Raw genomic sequence first — 11,131 nt, 5'->3', positions numbered from 1 at the left:
ATTAATTTGACTAATTATTAATTCATAGTTTCGCATATTATACTAGCTCGGTTCTTGTATAACACTTTATGTGATATACCGATAATGAACACATAAGTTGACTAAAAATAAGAAAAAGCTACGGCAGAGAGTTCGCGATAAGAGTAATATCACTTTTGCTGACGTCACCATATCTTGTTACCATGTATATATACTGTTAACTATATATAAGTATCACGTGCATGGTACGGTACTACTATGGCAACATATGCGTATGGAACGCGAAAAGAGTTTGTCGATATGTACGACTTTTTTTCCATTTTGGGGCCGACATGTTTAGTGGCATTGCAAAAAGTTTTGTATAATTATAAGCGGCTATTATTAGTGTATGGAGATAATTTTTAGCTATAGATTTTTCAGATTTCTTGCAATGTCGTAATACTTAGCAGAAAAAGAGGGAATATCCAGGGGGGGGGGGTGAGGGGCCTCCCCCACCGTTGAAATCGTGTGCACGAAACTGATTTGGGGGAAAGGAAATTACTTCTTATATATGTTGTACTATGCGATTAGGAAATACTACGAAATATGATGAAACAACATGAAATATGTAATGCCTTATTTTCAGAATAGAAAAGATATATTCTAAAGTTAAAAACACTGCCTCAGTTTTTCACCCGCATGGAATGTTCAAATGAAAAAGTTACAAACCTTTTTTACCTTTACGTGGAGATTTATATATTATCGTATATACAGTATATAGCATTTCGTTGATTTTTGTTTTTGAAACACCGCATACATTTTGGTTAAATGAGGATTTATTTTCCAGTCCTTTTACAAGAATTGTAATTAAATATCGAAGATTTGTTAAAGCACAAAGAAAAACATTTATCTCTCTCTCTCTTTCTGTTAATTATATTTATTTCTATACTATTCTTCCAGTAAAATGTCAACAGTTTGCTTCTTATCGAAATGTCCGTGTCTATGTTTAGACTTTAGTAACTCGGACTGAAATAAAACCAAAATAAATTAATGAAAGAAAAGAAAACTGATTTTCTGTATAATTTTACTTTTTTTTTCCATATTTTTTAAACAAATTTCAGAGGTTTAATGTCAAAGGTATGGGAAAGGGTTGACACAAGGCCATGGGGCAGAGATTATGACACAGGTCGGTGGGTGAAGAGGATGGGTGTGTTTTAGGAGTTTTACTATATATTTTTAATTTTTAAGATTTCTTTTCAATTTGAATTACCGTCACTGATTTATTAATTGTAAACTAATATTCTCAATATACAGACGCTAACTACAGATTCATATGCGAAAAAAAGTTTTCCAATCTGAGCTCCTACATATGAAAATTAAGCTACTACTTATTTGGGGAAAATAAAGTAGTAAAATTTTAGCTAAAAAGTTACCAAGTCTAGCCTCGTATGGACCCAACAGTAATCCACACTTTTACCCTGAACTCGTGTCATTCGAGTCCATCAGTTCTTATTACGGTGCTATATGCTGCCCCTTGTATGATAGTTCGGAACTTTTCACCATCTTGTGACCCCCCCCCTCCTCACCTCAGTTCCCCTCCCCTCGCCCCTTCCTCCTTCTGCACCTCCTCAACTTCCCAAGTTCCTTTTCGACCTGTCGGTAACCTTCAACGCAAAAGAAAGCCGTCCGCAAAATAACATATCAAGCGTCCGGCTCTTACGAATACCAGATGCGTAAGTTTATTGCCAGTCGCCCCTCCCCCCACCCCCTCCCCCCACCCCGTCTTCTTTCCCTTCCGATCCCATCAAAACCGCAAAAATCAAAACTTGTCTCACTTTTCCATGCGCCAAATACTAACCTCTCACCCTACTTCCACGCATACAACGCTACATATACTCGTTAATGTATAGTCAACAATCAAATCTGGTTTTTTTAATAACCGATAAAACCTTCGCATCTTTCTCTTTACTTCTTTTCTTTTTGATTCTCGTTTTTAATTTAAAACCCCACACGGCAGATACAAGCTGATATTTTACGCTATTCCTGTCATAATCTATAATTTCAAATCAAAGAATTAGTCTTTTAACCTTTATCATTATTTCCATTTTAATTTTTTTTTTTGGTCTACGGTCTTTATCATTTCTGTATCCTTGGTATTATTACTCCTCTTCGGTTTAATAGCCAAGTGATAAATTCGCAGTCTGTTTGACGAGCCGGAACAATATTCCATTTATTATCTGTTCTCGTAGGACTCCAATAGAATATGTACAGCAAACAAACTTTAATAGATGGTTTGCTCCGTTCATTTGATTCGTTCTCCTTGACACGACTATAGCTCATAACCGACCTAATTCACTTGCTTTTCTGCGGTAATTTTATTTGCGGAATTCATTCTTGCATTTCGAAAATGCGAAGCTTTCGCCTTCCACACTGTTTGCCTACATCATTTTCATGCCATCCCTTCAATTGCTTCCTGTACTCATACCATATGCCGCGACCTGCACGCAATATTTCGTCCTCGCTAATATTAAAATATGGCCTATACCTTGTCTTTGTTTGGTCTTTTTTTTTTCCTTTTTTTTTCGTGATGCCAAGTCATATTATACCGCGAGGCTAATCTTTGACTAACAAGGTCTGCCTAACAGTCTAGGCTGAAACACTAGAACGCCGCTGTAAGGCGTAAAGAAATCCGTTAAAGTACCAGGGTGATGTTCAAATCTTCAACTGAGTAGTATCTTCGCAAAACAGATATGATATTCATTAAATTAAATTAAATTAAATTATTCTTTCTTAATTTAAAAAAAGGGAGTACCATATTAGTCGATGAAATATACTGATGGGAACTAATAAAAGCGACAATAACATATGATATTCTTTTGTTCATCTAGGCTGAAGTTGACCTTTGACCAGTGCTGCCTTACCATACGCGAGCTTCCTGATCGTTTTATGATTATGAAAATGTTATACGCTGGTGTTTCTCGACGAATTCAGCGATTTGAAATATGTATGGGCTCTCGATCATATTGAGAACGATACACATGAGAATAGATTCATGTTTCTAGGTATGTGGTAATAAAATACGAAAGAGATACGGGCAGATCATAACATAGGCTTTATACACACGAAAAAAAACGATGGAAGTGCTTATAGGAGCTGTTCGTTGCTATCATAATGGTTAAATTTTCTAAAATAGTCGATATCAGATTCCCATGATAATGCACTTCATGAAAAAGTGCGGGCAGGGTGGGTGGGGGGTGGGGGAGACACAGTTCAAACTTTGGGGGGAATTCTGTTGTATTATATACTTCTAAATAAATGTGACTAAAGCGAGAAAAAATACTGCAGAATAAATTGCTTTCTCCTTAATCAACAGGAGAGGGGGAAGGAGTGGAGAGCAGAGAGGGGGAGGAGTGGTGGGTGGGGGAGAGTAGGAGAGAGGGGAGGGAGAGGCAGGGAGATTTATTTGACTACTCTTTCTCTCGTTCGTGTTCAGGATTAGACATATAGCTCTGTTTTATGAAAAATGCTGTTGGAAAAGACGTCGCTCAGAGTACCACTCACAAATGTTCAATTAAGAGCTACCTGACTATATCGGGATTACACAGTGTCCGTGGAAGCCGTACACTCTCACTCGTACTTACACGGAGAAATCTTACGCAACATACATATCTGACATTATTGCATTTGCTTTATGTAACCGTTGACGCTATCCGATGGCATCACTCCATCATAAAACGCATGCGTCAACAGACAAGGGTATTCCAAATTCAAATACGGCATATATTATAAGATATCATTGTGCATGATATGTGAAATCCTAACTGCTATATATGTTAGCCTAACTAAATTTTATTTATGCCACTGAACTTACAAACAAAATATCGTAAATTAAAAAAAAAAAAGTACAATATTATGCCATAACTAAAACATGCGGATGCGAACGTTATTTCTGGTCATACACCTTCGAAAGTTCGATGATATCAATATGACGAATGCACTCTTTCTGTCACCTCTGGGGTTAGAAGTATTTTGTAACGTAAACATTTCTATGATATATGGGCCTAGCGTTAACATCACATATCAAAATAACGTTAACACGCGCTTGGATGTCCGGAAAGGCTAATATATTGATAGCAGTTATATACTGCCACTTCGTTATGTGAGCAAAGATGTATTCATCGCTGGTCAAATGGCATATTTCTGTTTCTTGAATGCCTCGAACCCCGCTGCATGGTTATAGCAGTGCGACTGCTCCCGTCACGTAAATAATGCGCGTTGTATGTACTGCAGACTGTTGCTATGGACAGCAAGACCGTAACATTTAAAGCAGAAAGTGCCAAAACGTAGTATAACCTAGGCTAACCTAGGCTACAGGTTTGTTCCACACTATATGTTTATCTCGTTCTATAGCCTATACTTTGAATAACAAGATTTTGATCCATTTAGTTAATTGCACCGATTTTGTGGTCAATGTGACAAAGCACATAGTTGTTGTTGTTTTGTATGGAACTAACTCAAGGCATTAACGTTGTTAAAACGATTCACAAACGTTTCTTACACAATATGTGGGTTTTTTTGTATAACATTGAGGTCTATGGGGATACATTGTTTATCTTGTATTGACAACGCTTTACGCTATTGTTTTATTTGTAAAATATAATTTCGCATCAAATGTATTGCAATTATTTTATTAATTAAATTGATGATCAAATTAATTTACCCTACACATGATGATATTCAGTAACATTGTCATTTCATATAATTTTTATAATTTTTTAGGTATTTTTTCTTAAGTTTCTTTAAAACAAAACAAAATTAACTCTTAGTGTACAACTTTCCAAATTGTGACGTTGCCTATTTTGGAATCCACGTATTGAGATCCCTGCTCCACCTTATAAGCTATACTGTAGATGCTATATGTATATAGCACCCTGTGAGGTTGCATATGTTTCGCAGCTCATGTTTACATTGATTTTTGGCAGAAGTTATTCATCATACAATTTTGTAGAATGGACTGTTGATTTCGAAATATCAGAGAGTCTGTACATACCATCATTTTTCAATTTGACGGACTAGAAAGTGCATGTTTATGTGGTTTTCTTCAAGTTATACGTCACAGTGGATTAGGTTCAAAGTCCTTCTTCTTGTGTTCAAGTGCCAGAACAGCATGGCAATTCCATACCTGCAAGATCTGATCCGTCTTTATCAGCCAACAAGAGCCCTGTACGTTCTGCTGGTCATATAGTCGTCTGGAGGTTCCGATCACCAAGACAAACAGCTACCGTATGGGAACAGAGCTTTTTTTTTTGCGTGGCTGGGCCACGCCTCTGGAATGAGCTGCCAGCTGAACTCAAAACTGTTTCTACTCTCACGACCTTTAAATCAAAGCTGAAAACCTTCCTTTTTAGACATCATTACTGCAATTTTTAAACTGTATATTTAAATTTCTTTCATGTGCAGTACGCAAACGTGCATGTTTTTTTTATTTTTCATACTCATTTATATTGTATTTAATTCTGCATTTTTTACTACATATTTTGTGTCTTATTTTTATATTTCTTTATTTGCTGTTACATAGCGTTTTAGAGCACTTTTGTGGATTTTACGCTTTACAAAATAAATTATTATTATTATACTATAGAAATACCTACAACTCTCCCTCTTTGGATTGAATTTCTATAAAATAAAAAAAATCCATATATATAGATCATTTCTGCCACTTCCCTCTTATTTTCTTTTGAATATAATTCACACTTGTTTCGGCGGAAATTGAAACAAATATTCCTCTGAAAATCATGGCTCAAGGTATATTTAATAAAAAGACAAAGTTCTTGAATGTTACCCTTTAAGGAAATCAGTAAGTAAACTCGAGTGGAATTAAGGAGAGCGCTTCGGCGCGTTCTTCGAAGCGGCAGTAATCCCTCTGAGAGTAAGTCAGTAGGGACCGGTAGCTATTGAAACAAGGAACAAGACACAATTTAAGTAAGAATATTGCCTGGATCCAATTAGGCGTAACGTTCTTAAACGATTCCTTCCATAGGATTCGCATATTGAAAAAGATTGTAGGCAAGATTAATTTACATCTTTATCAATATCAGCGTTAAGCTGTTAGGTAATCCCAACCGGAATATCAAAGGTTGTATACTAACCACAAAAAAATCTCGCCTCTTACAAAAGATGAAAAACTGTCTAATGTAACTTAATTGTTTCTCTTCCTGATCAAGGAGAAAAAGAAGGTAGGATATTTTTTTTTTCTCTCTTCAGATTTTGGAGAGGATATTTCGTTAATAACTATTAATACCAGTTAGACAATCAAGTCAAGGTCAAGGTGTAAAGAAGAGGTTTTGTTTCGGAGACAGTTATTTAATATGTCGAGACAAAATTGACTGCTGGTTCTCTTCATCTTTCTCTGTCTCTCCAGCTCTCCGACACTTTCACTTTATCTGAGGATAAAAAGCATTCGCTTGACTATACAGACTAAGAGGAGATCTTCATCTGTTTGAGTCAACTTAACTAGAAGAGAGAGATTTTTTATTCTGATCTGTAAAGAACAATTGATGTGGTCATCACTCGTTCATTCTCTTCATCGGTTTATCGTCTGATGTGATTTTGTGTCCTCAATCACCATGCCGCGCCATAATCAGTTGTGTCGTCATCACCTATCAAATTGAGAGAGGAAAACCAAAGTTACTGAAGCAGATGTTTATTTATAATGTTACATAGTCGTCTCGGCGTTGACGGAGAAAAAAGATTACATACCATTTACTATCAACTCATGTTAGAAACAAAGGTTTGAAATTCGTTAATCGTGTCACTATGAAAGCCAATTATGATGACACCGTCATTCAATAAGTTGTCGTCGATTTATTTGCTAATGTTAACTATGCATCATCATCATCGAACCTGATTAGATCTGTCGTCAGAATCTGAGTCATATATTTCGAAGATTGAATTATCAGCTACATTGACATTGCGGCGTTGACTGAAAAAGAAGTAATATCCATTTGTCATCTGGCAACTCTTGGTATAATTGAAAAGTGTTTTTTTTTTCAAATGTGGTTAATCGTACATTACCATAAACCGATTTATGTTGTCATTACTGGACCTACTGTCGTCGTTCATAGCTTGAAGCGTTATCTACTCACCGTCTTCCAACAGAGATTTGCCCTCATCAACTGTTAAAATCGAAAGCTGTATACCTGAACGAGTTGTTTGTGAGCGATTTGGTCATGTGAAGGGAGACGCTATTCATAACCACAACACGCATTCCATGTGAGATGCTCTCAAATCAATAACCGGGATATCTCCATGATTCAATTCAAACCGTAATAACTCGATTTATTGGCGTCGATATCAATTCTACTGTAGTTACTGTTATCAATCGCGATCAGTTCTGTCGTCACCTATCATTTTTAGAGTCACCTCTCATGCCATCGATTTGCATACAATTGTGTCGTCATCACTCTGTTTGTTGTCGTCATCATAATAACTGTTGAGATATCTCTATTGTCATTCTTCGGGATCTGTTCGGTCGTTATCGATAAATATCATCCCGAAGACTGGATGGGTTGTTTGGAATAGTTTATTTTTTTTTTTTTTTTTAAGAATTGGCATAATCGTCAACGTTTACTGTCCTTGGTAAAATGATCTAAGGGATTTTTTCAATTTTGTTTAACCGATCCGCTGCTAAGCCCGAGAAATCAATATGTCCTGCCGTTATTACTCTATATCGTGGTAATCGACATCGTTATATCAAGACAATATTAATCGTCATCGGTATTAACAGAAATAACCGCTCTATCGTGGCATGATTCACCCGGGAGCATGTTAAAATAATCGATGTAAATACTTTACAAAACGGATCGATATACATTGCAAAAATTTTACGAAAAGAGGTGAAGAAAAAGACAGATAAGGAGATAAAGAAAAATGGAGGGAAATAAAGAAGAAAGCGGGACAGCTCGTCGGGAGCAGCTTTACAATCATACGGTGCCAATGATTTTACGTTATGACAAGGACCATGAAATTGAGGGCGGTAATAGAGAAAAACTATTACATCGTATTCAACAGGGAACAAAAAGTGCCTTTAAAGAAGTACGAAAGAGAAAATCAAGATTTACTCCGATAGACGTTGCCAGCAAGGAGGAAGATATAGGGGCGACTGGTTCCTCAGAGTCACGTAACATTACCCCTCGTTTGCTGACCAATCCATACCCCTCGTTACCAGCTTATGGTATAGGTCATATAGGAACTGACGCAAGTAAGCCTACATTAGCATCTATACAAAGAAACAGATTCACGTATGCTTCGAGATTAGTGGAACCAGGTGGACCTGCTCTCGGCGTCACATTTCCATACGCGGCATTTTCATTCTTTCCGCACCCTCCTCCTCCTCCGCCCCCTCCCCCTCCGGCGATCTATTTCCGTGATCCGTTTGTACTCGCTGCGCAAAACTGTTGCGCCAAGTGTGGGGTACAGTTCCGTATGACCAGCGACTTGGTGTACCATATGCGTACTCACCACAAACAAGAACTTGTCAATGAAAGCAACCGTGAAAGGAAACCGGTAGAAAAATATAAATGTACCGTTTGCCAAGAGAGCTTCAAAGAAAAGCATCATCTGAGCCGACACATGACGTCACACGATGCGTAGGCTTTGTAGAGGTAAGCTGTGTGTGATTCATTGACATGTTGCTTTTCAGAATTATTCTTATATAATGCAGGGGCGTCGGAGCCGGTACGGCAGGTCCGGCGAAAGCCGGACCAATATTCACGGCGCAAAAAGAAAAAAAAAGTAGGACTAAGAAGAAAAAAATGGCAAAAAATAATCTGGGAGGTATATTTTTCAATAATTTTCAATAATGATGACGGCAAGTAGGCTAAATGTGACTACTCTTGCATGGCAGGGGTCTTGTTTTCAAGCTCGGGAAGTGCCATTTCCTGCAATCTGGGAGGCATTTTTTCAAAATTTTCTCCATTACGCTACGCGCCAGTCATGGTGGCGCGTAGCGTAGTTTGACCTACCAAACGTCCCCCGATAATTATGATAGATGGCCACACTCTGATCTGCCGTACCAATCCCAAATAGCTTCCGACGCCCCTGTAATGGTATTTGTTTTAAATTATATATGAGGAAATGAACAAAAGTCTCCACGGAGACAATTTGGTTAATAACGATAACGGGAATGATAAAAGTTGCTTTGTAATGTTATCTTTCTATTAAGAAGTAAAGATACAACACTTCCATTGCCGGTTATCGATTTCATAGAAGTAGGATCGTTCAGACAATGTAATCTGTAAACTATGCACACGAATATCATACAACGGCAAAATGCGCTCTACATGGATTATAAGTTCTTTTCGAAGAGCAAAGTGCCAATTGTGTCACACATCTCCCTTTGTCTGAGAAAGAAATGTTCAATAAAATAACATTGACAACGAAACTTGAACCAGTCAGATATATGCTATAACAAACCCTAACCCCCCCCGTTCCTCCCCCCCCCCACACAAAAAAAAAACGTAAATCAGTCTGACCTAAATCCTACACCGTTTATTTTATAGCATATATTGCACTAAGTCAAAACATTTGTCTATAATCAAAATCATATTAGTAACTTACAACATAATGTAATATAAAGTTAGAAATGTAGCCCGGAAAATTTGTTTACGTAAAAAGGTCCCCACGGCTGCGCACTTAAACGTTTTCGCAGAATTTTTCAACAATCTGTTTTCTTTTCTGTCTTGTTATCAAAAATGTTTTCACGCAAGAAAACTAATAAACTAAACAGAATAATTAGAAGGAAAAGGAGAGAAAAAAAAGAAACTTTTTATAAGTTTAATTGCATTCATGCCTTTGGGCGTATTGACCTGTCGAGATTTTATTTTATTAGAAATTTTCAGTTGCAGTTATATCAGTGAGGTTATTGCTGAACTTTGATTAAATTGTCATGATCGATATTTTCTCGATTTTAGTAGCTCAAGGGTGGTGAGTCCAATTAGGATCGCCCAAAATTTAAACAAATTCAATAAAGGGGTTGCCAAAGTGTACCTCTTAGACATCATTTAAAGTTGGAAAATATTTAAAACCGACTTTTTGCAACAATTTCCTTCGCTCTCTGACGGATCGATCAACAAAGTTTTCGTTAGTTTTTAGTTTTTTTTTATTTAACGTTATTATGATGATTTAATTTGGTGAAATTTATCAGCCTTGAAGCTAGCCTGCATGTGAAAATAGTTATCATTTTCGAAAGGGCATTAATTGTAACCCGTAAATGAAGAAACGTTATGTGTGGTATGGTTCTACGGTTAATAAAATAATATGAAAAGCTATAGTTTATTATCACAAGCGCCTGCCATGAGCGTGTAGAAATCCTGACGACTTGTGAGCCTTAATTTGAAAAATAGCACTCGTAAGCCTATATATGTATTAAAGGAGAAGTATGCGGTATATGCTTGCAAGAGAAATCTGATGGCACTATGACGATAAATGGTGTTCGACTTAGAAAGAACATAAAAATGTTAGATTTTGTCATAACTTTGTCTTGAAACAGAATATATATCAAAGAGATTTTCTTAGGAATTGAGTTAAAGTTAAAGTATAGTCCGCTATAAACAATTAATTATAGAGATGATCTTTCAAATTTTGTCAATTTACCGAATCTACATTTGATCAGTGCAGTCCCCGCCAACGCCTTCACCGCTCTCAAATGTATAAGTATAGTAACATTAAACCTAAACAAACCCGCATTCGATCATTTCAACAACTTCCAAGAAAGCACAGGGTACAGTTTACCCAGGGTGTATTTGTTCTTTAAAATATGAATCATACTGCCATACTGCCAGCAACAATGTGTTTTTTCCGTTTTATTTTTATATATATATATATATATATATATATATATATATATATATATATATATATATATATATATATATATATAATTTCGATGACATTATCCAGGGTTCAGTTTACTCGTCACCCTCTAAATTCCTACTCAATCTAGATATGCTGTTTTCCCATAAGAAATGTCTGACATAGTTACAAAATGTACTTTGTTCTATTTCATATCATTCATAATTAATCTTTCATGACTAATCTGTATCTACTCGATAACATGCCAGTACATATTTACTGCGACTGTTTTGTAACATTCTCACTCGCTATTATGTTGGGA

This window comes from Apostichopus japonicus, chromosome 6, assembly GCF_037975245.1.
Source record: "Apostichopus japonicus isolate 1M-3 chromosome 6, ASM3797524v1, whole genome shotgun sequence".
In the NCBI taxonomy this organism is placed as follows: Eukaryota; Metazoa; Echinodermata; class Holothuroidea; order Aspidochirotida; family Stichopodidae; genus Apostichopus; species Apostichopus japonicus.
This window is presented reverse-complemented; position numbering follows the sequence as displayed.